Consider the following 9,536-nt stretch of genomic DNA (forward strand, 5'->3'; position numbering starts at 1 on the left):
TGTTTGTTGCTTCTGCATTTGTCTCTACCACCAAGTTCCAACAAGGTAGGTGTCACCCTCTGTGTGTGATGGCAGTAGGGATTGAATTTAAGGCCTTTGTAGTCCACTACATATCCTCTTCCCTCATTCTTTCAGACTGTTGGGGATACAGACGTGTGCCAGCACCAGTACGCTTAGCCAAGTGTCACATTTTTATGCCTCTCACCATAGAGCACACAAAGCCTGATTCTTTCCTTTTTTAATTTTATTTTTAGAGATAAAAGAACCAAAGCATATTAACAAACACATACAGATAAATGAAACAACATGAAAACAATACAGAATTTCAGACAAGGTGAAAAGAAATTAATAATGGTTGCTGCATTACATGCTATTATCTTCATATTGGTTACTCAGATAAACAAATACAGACATGCAGCAATGATAAAATTAAATACCAACTATTTCTTTCAAAAAGCAATAGAAATTAACAGTACAATTATCCTGGTCACCTTATGTATACACATGTACACACACACACACACACACACATACACATATTGTTCCCTTTCTTCTTTATTGTTTTCCTTTCCCTCATCCCAGTCATTCTTTCCTTTTGAGCAGTTTTTTTCCCTTTCTATCTATTGCACCTTTTAGATTTCATTTACTCTTTCAGGTTCTTATAGCAGGGAGACAATATGATGTTTACACATGTGAGTCTTATTTATTTCACTTATGAGTATAATCTCTAGTGGTGATCATTTACCTAGAACAGCCTCATTTATCTTTCTTTATAGCTAAGTAATATTCCAATATATAAAAATACCACAAGCTTTTTTATCCATTCCTTAGTTGATGGGCATTTGGGTTGTTTCCATGATTTAGCTATTACAAATTGCACTGCTATAAACATGGATGCACATATATTGTAAAGCCTGATTCTTAACTGTGATTTTATTACTTTTAAATTCCACTATCAGTCCTTTGAACAGAAGGAGGCAGATATGATGGTAAATCTCACAAAGAAAGATAAAGCAAAGAAGAGAAGGTAAAGAGTTGAAAAGAGAAAGCTTACAATATGAAATGGAGTAACCAGGTGACATGTTGGTAGACATCTGAAATTAACATTCTTTGCAGGAGGGCATCCCATGAAGGAAAGTGCAAAGGCTCTAAGCAAGGAGCAGGCCAGCATGTATGAACAAGCCAGTGTGGTAGAAGCCCAGGACTTGAAGAGAGACAGTCTAAGGGAAAGTGGTGCCTTGCTGACTAGAGTTAAGAACACTCGATTTTACTGTAGAACTAGGAGAGATTAAAAGGGATGCACAGAATGTGACTTATGAGAGATTAGAAAGGACACACATGTCCTTATGGCTTAGCTTGATGCTCTGGATGGTCTGTAGAGAATAGTTGAGGTAGGACAGTGGACAACTTGATCAGGTTCTTAGCAGTGGACACTGCAGTTTAAAAGACTTTTCTTAAAAGTTATTGGCATTTAGAAACTATAGCTGAGGGCTGGGGATCTAGCTCAGTGGCATAAGCACTTGCCTGGCAAGTGCAAGGGTCTGAGATCGATTCCCAGTACCAAAAAAAACCAAACCAAACCAAACCAAAACAAAAACAACCAAAACAAGAAACAAAAACAAAAAAACTATAGCTGAAATTTCCAAATATGAGAAATCTACAGAATTCATTAATCTCAAAAATACTTCCTATAACTGTAATACAGGAAATATTTCAGAGTAATGTCTTACTTGCTTTAAAATGTTTATATGTGAATTTTGGTAGATACAGTCATAAAACATATATATTGTGAAGATACCTTGTTTGTTAAGAGAAGTAATTAATGCAGCAGAGTATATTATACCATAATACTATAGAAATAACTATGGGCTATGCCAGTAGGAGAAAGTAAAACAATAGCAATGAACATACAGAACATAAACATATATCACATTGTGTAATAATTTAAAATTATTGCTACAATGAAGAAGGGTCTAAAAGAACCGTAGTCCTGTCATAAAGCTTATAATTTAAGTGGTTCTCCGTGTTTTTATTAGGTCAAAATTAAAAAAAAATATATATATATGAATGGATGTATAGGTTAGGTAAGTATTTACCTTGGGGTTTTCTACCTTGTATTACTTTACTGATGTCACAATATGTAGACATCAAAAAGTATATGAGGCATTTGCAAAGGCTTTGCTTTGGTTAAGAGATAATCTGAACAGTGAAAACAACAATGTCAAATCAACTAAAATCTTTTAATTTGCAAAGCTAACTGAAAGCTAGCCAAATTCAATACATGGGTTTTCAGGATTCAGTTAACTCCAAGATCTGAAAAGTAGATCTGACTCCAGAAATAAAACTACCCAAGTATCAGGGAATTGGTAAATACTGGCAAAACAAAGCACTTCTAGGCAGCTGCATTAAAACACTGGAACTCTTTTGTCCACTGGGTCCCACCTCTCCACCTACAGCATCATTTGAGGAACTACAAGCAAGAAGTCAGACAGGTTTATGTCCAAAGACTCGTCTCATTTACAGGAGTGCATTTTCAGATACCAAGTCTGGGTGTCTAGTGTAGGAATGCAGCAGGTTAGATAGAAAGCAGAGGCTGAAGGTGCAGGAACGCCTTACCTCCACTTTTTCCAACTCCCACATGCACAAAGGAACCACCACTATAATGACAGCAGGTAGATGGTGACTGCCAGTGGGTGCGTCCAGTTGTTCCAAGAAAACACGCAGGGTGTGTCTGCCCTCCTAGAAGCAAGGAAAAGGAGAGTGAAGAAGATTGTAAAGGGGAGCCCTGACCTCTGATTTTTTCAACCTGGATAGTAGGGGGAAGGAGCTGTAGATAACTTTAAGCTGAAGCTGAAGGACTGTGAACAAGAGAAAACAAATCTCGTGAGTCAGTATAGGAGTCCTTTCTCAGCCAAAGCTTTCCAAAGTACAGTCCCATATGGGAGGGACAGGCCTGAAATATGAGCCACCTTCTGATGTCACCAACCCAACTGCAGCATGCTTGTCAGGTAAGGCTTTGAAGTCAGAGCTGGGCTCAGACCCACCTTTGAGACCGGAGACTTCAACTCCTCTGAACCTCAATGGCCTAGATCATCCATTTGACCGTGGAGAATTAAACTAGATAGTGTATATTTATAATCCCATCATCTAGTGTCTCCCCCAAGTGCTAAAACTTAGTTCTATTTAAAAAAATTAGTACATGTTTGCAGTACATAATTACTACATTTATTGTGGTGAGCTACCAGGAATGAGACATAAGAGTTATGGCCTCAGTGTGAAAGTATTAAGATCCCTTATCCCTCCTCGCTTCCTTCCCTCCTCCTCCCTCCTATTCTTGTTCCTCTTATTTTTGATAAAAATCCTCCTACTTTCTATCATCTGTCTTTTATTTCTGTCTTTGTTTACACTTTGGATTTCTCATATGGAAAGCATGTGATATTTCAATTTGTGTATCTGATTTATTTCACTTAACATTAATTTCAAGGTGCATCCATTTATGTATGAATGCCTCATGTTGGTTTTTCTGTTTGGCCAAGTTCTACTTCATTTCATATAAATGAATATATATTTTTGTATAAATGAATATATACTTCATTCGTATACATTTGCTTTGTGTGTGTGTGTGTGTGTATGTGTTTGGGACAGGGTCTTGCTATGCAGTTCAGGCTGGTCTTGACCTCACTCTGTAACCCGGGCTGGCCTTGAACTCATGACGGTCTTCCCACCTCAGCCTCCCAAGTGCTGGGATTGCAGGCCTGTGCCACCATGCCTGGCTATAAAAATGGGTTTAAAACTTTATTAGAAATTTTTAAAAAAGGAAACTACTACTTACCCACTAGAAGAGCTTTAGACTAAGCTTTGACAACAGTCTGAGGCTACTCAAACTTTTCATATATTGACTGGGTAGGGATTTGGGGTGGGGAGGTATATGCTGGAGATGCAACTCAGGTTCTCAAATGTGTACGCCAAGCGTGCACTCTGCCACTGAGTTCCACCCTCAGCCATAGGTGGAAATGATTAAATGGCATAACTGCTCTGGAGAAAGAGCTCAGCAGTATTACTAAAGCTGAACAAACATGCCCTGTGACTGGATAATTCCACTTTATTCATACATAATAGGAGATATGCAAATCAACGTCCATTAAAAGACGCACTTTAGAATGTTCACAGCAGCAATCTTTGGAATCACCCCAGACTGGAAGCAACCCAAATGTCCATTAATCATAAAATCAGTAAACATACTGCATTCTATTCATACAAAGGAATGCAATGAAGGTGAACAGGCCAGTGTTGCCTACAGTGTGGATGACTCTCACAAGATGAGCCTAAAACAGCCAGATTAGAGTCTTTCTTTCCATCTCACTCCACTCATATGAAGTATAAATGCACCACCGCCAATCTGAAATGTCAGAAGTTGGGAGGGCGGTCCCACCTCATAAGGGTGGTCACACCTACTAAGGGTGAATCAAGTGATCAATCACATTGACGTAATAAAGGGCTTCTGAGTTTCCGATAATGTTTGATATCTTGACCTGGGGCTGATTACATGAATATTTTCACTTTGAGGATATTCATTAACTGTACACATTTATGTCACACTGGACAAAATTCGCTTAAATTAAAAATAACCCATAAAAAATCTCACCGAAAAGTAAGCTGATAGATTTCAACATTATGGAGGACTTTCCATGACATTAAGTGGAGTGTCACACCATCTACTTTATGACCATTCAAGCTGCTCCTAATATTTGTAAAGTTAAAGCTGTTCCAGTGTGTACTCCATACAATAGTGTCTGAGAGTGAGGAACTGGGTTTTACAGGAGAACCTTCAGACAGTTGCCTCCAAAAAGGAAAAGAAGCAAAGAGGTTAATAAACTAAAAAGCATTTGATGAAGCAGCACAAATAGATAAGTCATATCACCCAACAAAAACTTTTCAATATAGACTAAATTTACCAGTGAAAATGGAAGTACAACCGCATAAAAAGTTAGGTGATAAATTATAGTCCAGTTCAACATCTAGAGTTATGACTGAGACACTCACCAAGTGTTGCCAAAAATGAAAGCAATGGAAACAGAATTTCAATTCATAGCTTTGACTACACAAAGAAATTAAAGCAGAACTCTGAAATAATAGTCAAACATTTGAAAAGATTTTGGAAGGATGAGAATTGTGTATTTCAAAACTAAACATTTTTGAAAACTTTGTACTAAAAAGCCTCTTGTAACTCAGGAATCTATTTTAACATTAATACTTATCTTTCTCCAATGAATACCTTGTCTAAATTTTTTAAGGATTCATTGCTTAATCAGAAATACAAGCTGTAGAAATTGTTTCCCATCCTCTAGGGGTAGGGTCCTTCATTTCTAAAAATAGTAGATTCAGTTTTCAAAATTGCAAAACTTTCCACTTTCATTCTTGAGAGTCCCTGTGCTGCTGGCCCAAAACAGTTCTTTGAAATCAAACACACATCTTTTTCCAAAGCTTTTTTCTCTTCAGAAAAAAAAAAAAGTATTTCGGTAAAGTTTGAAATAAAATATTTTTTCTCTTTTTATTTATTTCGGACAGAGTTTATTTAATCAGAGCTTTCTATTAACAGATATTTTCCATATGGCTACACATAATTTAAATCCTTTCTGTGCCTTTCTAAAATAAATTACTCTAGGAACATGCCTATAAGCCCAGCACTCTAGGAGACTGAGTAGGGAGGATCACAAATTCAAGCCAAGAATGGGCAATTTAGTGACACACTGACTCCATAAAATAAGAACAAGCAAACATACAAAAAAGGCTGGAGATGTATCTCAGTAAAAGACTCTGGGTTCAATCTCGAGAACTACAAAGGAAAAAAAGTTATCTTCATTTGCTTATGCTCTATGTATTGTTATATTTTAATTGGTACTATCTGACAGTCATTAGTTGCTAGGCAACCTTGTTTCTCATGACACTAACTAATAAATGCCCCTGCTGTTGTTCAGGTCTTCTTACCCATCCAGTAAAGAGGCCTCCACCTGACCCAGCTCTTGTCTCTTGTCTCTTTTCCTCACAACAGCTGTTCCTCCCCAAGGTACACCGAGAGACCAACCAGTCCCTACAAGTAAAACTTTCTCTTTGGTTCCCTGCCCTTTTGACATGTCTCTTATCTTTGAACAATGCCTCCCTTTCAGCTATAAAAAAAGAAACAAACAAACAAAAACCAGATGAATCAGGCTCTCTGTACAACCTTCTGTCAGTCATGGAATCAGTCATTTCCACAAAAACTTCCCCTTCATTTTAATAAGAAATGGTGCATAGTGGCCAGTATATACAGACTGCATGTTGCATTGCCATCAATATCTCAATCTTTTCTTTGTTCTTAATAGCTTCTTATAGTAGTTATTTATCTGTGGAATATATTACAAATGTATTTCTCCTAATTTCTCCTGTGTCTTTTGTCTCTTCTTACAGTGTTTTTAATTGTGTAGCTACTGGATTTTAAGTTTCTGTTAGTTATAGTTGAGGTCTCAAACAAGTTATATAATATTTAAAACTTTACTTTTTACATTTCTATTGTGTATCTATTTGAAAATTATTTTGCTTTTGGACACAGTTACAGTGTTTTTCTAATTATTCCAATTTCACTTATTTAAAAGAAGGTAAATATTTTTACTGACAGAATCAGGAAGGACTTTTACCTTTTTATGTACTTATATCCATTTTAAAATTTTTCTTTCTTCCATTGGTATATGTGTATATTTTCATGCACTATAACACTACTTTTTCCAGATTAAAGGAGGTATAACTGACAAAAATTATACACATTTGAGATGCACCATATAACATTTTGGCACACATATACATTGGGAAGTGATCACCCTAATTAAGCTAATTAACTTTATCATCGAAGAGATACATAAAGATCTACTCTCAGCAATTTTTTTTTTTTTTTTTTTTTTGGTTTTTCTCTGGTACCGGGAATACTCTCAGCAATTTTAACTATATTGTATTATTAACTGCAGTCATCAGGATATACATTAGATTTTCAAAACTGATTCATCCTAAAACTTCAAGTGTATACCTTCAATATCTACCCATGACCTCAATCCCAACAACCATTCTTCTACTCTGTTTCTCTGAGTTAGATTTCACACAGTATTTGATGTTTTACAAATATTTTAAATAAAGAGGCTTCAGTGTGTTTTATTTTCTTGAAGAATTATTTTTATTGACATCACTTTTTTTCTAGGATGTTCATATGTGTTGCATTATGTTTTCTACAATATGAACTTTAGAATCAACGTTTTGTTCAGGAAAAATAAACAATTCATGCTTTTTTTAGTGTGCTAAATTTCTCTTACCTGGCAGAGAACTGACAATAACTAAAAAGGGATATCTTGGGCTGGGGATGTAGCTCAGCGGTGCAGCACCTGCCTGCCAAGTGCAAGGTCTTGAGTTTGATTCCCAGTACCAAAAAAGAACATAGTAAAAAAAAAAAAAAAAAAGAAATAAGGAATATCTTTTTATTAATAACTACTTCCAGGAGTATGCCTAAGTTTTGCTCACATTGTTTTTCATATATCTTGTTAAGCTTTTTCCTAGATAACTATTGTGTTACTTGTGGCATTGCAAAGGGAATCTTCCATTATATTCTCTAACTACTTATTGTGTGTATGCACCTTGATTTGGGATGTTAATTTTCTACTCCATTCTGTTAATAAACATTTTTAATGCTTGCATTAGTGTTATCACTAATTTATTTGGATTTTCCAAGCATTTTATTATGTAATCAGCCCATAGAATAGCTCTGCAGCTTTCTTCTAATTGTTATTCTTCTAGGTATTTAAATTTTTCAAAAATTGCATTGACCTGTATTTCTAAAACAGTGTTAAAAAGTAATGGAAACAGTGAACTTTCTTGCCTTCTCCATGACGTTATTGTGACACTCCTGTGTTTTCACATTAAGTTAGATGGTGACTTCAGGAATAACCAGTTCATAGTTTAATGGGTGTTTTTGATAGGCATGGACACTGATTTTGTCAAGAGACTTGAATGTTGAAGGCACTTATTGAAATAATCATATAATTTTCCCTTCCAATGAAAAATATAAAACAATTTAAATCTATTGATGCTGAATACTATTTATTGTTATATTCCAAAGTAGAAGAGAGAATAAGGACAAAATATTAAAGAAATTAGAAAAGGGCTTTTTTAAGTAAGAAAGATTATCTATATTTTTAGGAAGACCAGAAAATACTAGACAGCATTAAAAGGTAATCTACTACTGATATCGTTGTGAAATTGTGGAATTTCAGAATAGGGAAGTAAAATGGTATTTTCATTATTGATTGTAGTCATCAGGATATACATTAGATTTTCAAAACTGATTCACTGTGAGTTCAAACAAGAGGAAATACTATTTCATAGTCTTGAAGTGACAAAATTAAAAGTGTGATAGTCACTCAGTTTTGGTAAAGATGTGGACTAATGAAAACATATGTAGATGGTTGAAAACTCAAATTGTTACACATATAAGCTTAAAATAATTAAGTATTCCCAAAAAAGGAATATTGTTTGACACAAAAAATGTATAGAATTTGTATTGCTTGAGAGTATGTGCACATATGGTACAATACTAGAATAAATTTTGTTTAAAATAGGAAAAAATAAAATAGTTGAAATATTTGTCAAGAGAATTCTCTAACTATTGATGTTTTCTTAAGTAGTGAATTACAGAATACAGCAGTTAAAAGTATAAAATACAGCTATTGCATATGGAACTACATGTACAAGCCCTTATTAATGCACTTAGGAGATAGACCAAGTCACAGAAAATTGCATGCACTAGAGTATATGTGAAATTGAAACAAGACAAAATTCAATCATATATATATTATTTGGAAAAGACAGATCAGGGAAATTATTGAGTCAAAATTTATAATAAAGCCTCCCTTTAGAGAACTTTAGGAAGCACAATGTCCTAGAGAAAACATACACAGAGGATTTCACATGGACTGATTTTTCTGGAGCAAGGTGGCCTAACAGGGTGTTATATAATGAAAATTCTCTCAGTGGCTCATGGACATTACTTACATTTTGCACATCATAGACAATAAAATAAATTTAGATGCTTTTAAAAGGACTGTTGCATGATGGCGCATTTTGCACTAGCCATGCACTGATTACTGTGTCGCATGGCCATCTACAATACATTTTAATTTGTGAATATTTTGTGAGAAATATGTATTTGAGGAACAAATACATATTTGTATTTGTTCACTTCAACATGTAGAAAGTCTTCTGCCAGAAGGTGGATTCTGCCAAGCCTTTGGATATATTTTTTAAAGATTCTATTCCTTCTGTCTGTTCCATACATTTTAGTGCTTGGGTCTCCAAGAAGAAAGCACACATCATATGTAATTCTTCACTTTATACAAAAATTAGTTGTAGTTTACTAGCAATGAACGTGTAGACACAAAAAAAATTTCATTTTTAATCCCTTAAAGGTACATCTATTGGGGTTGCATGCTGAAATCTAATAAATAATAATAGTGAATAAA

The sequence above is a fragment of the Chinchilla lanigera genome, unplaced genomic scaffold (genome assembly GCF_000276665.1).
Source record: "Chinchilla lanigera isolate Chin_1 unplaced genomic scaffold, ChiLan1.0 scaffold00012, whole genome shotgun sequence".
Taxonomy (NCBI): Eukaryota; Metazoa; Chordata; class Mammalia; order Rodentia; family Chinchillidae; genus Chinchilla; species Chinchilla lanigera.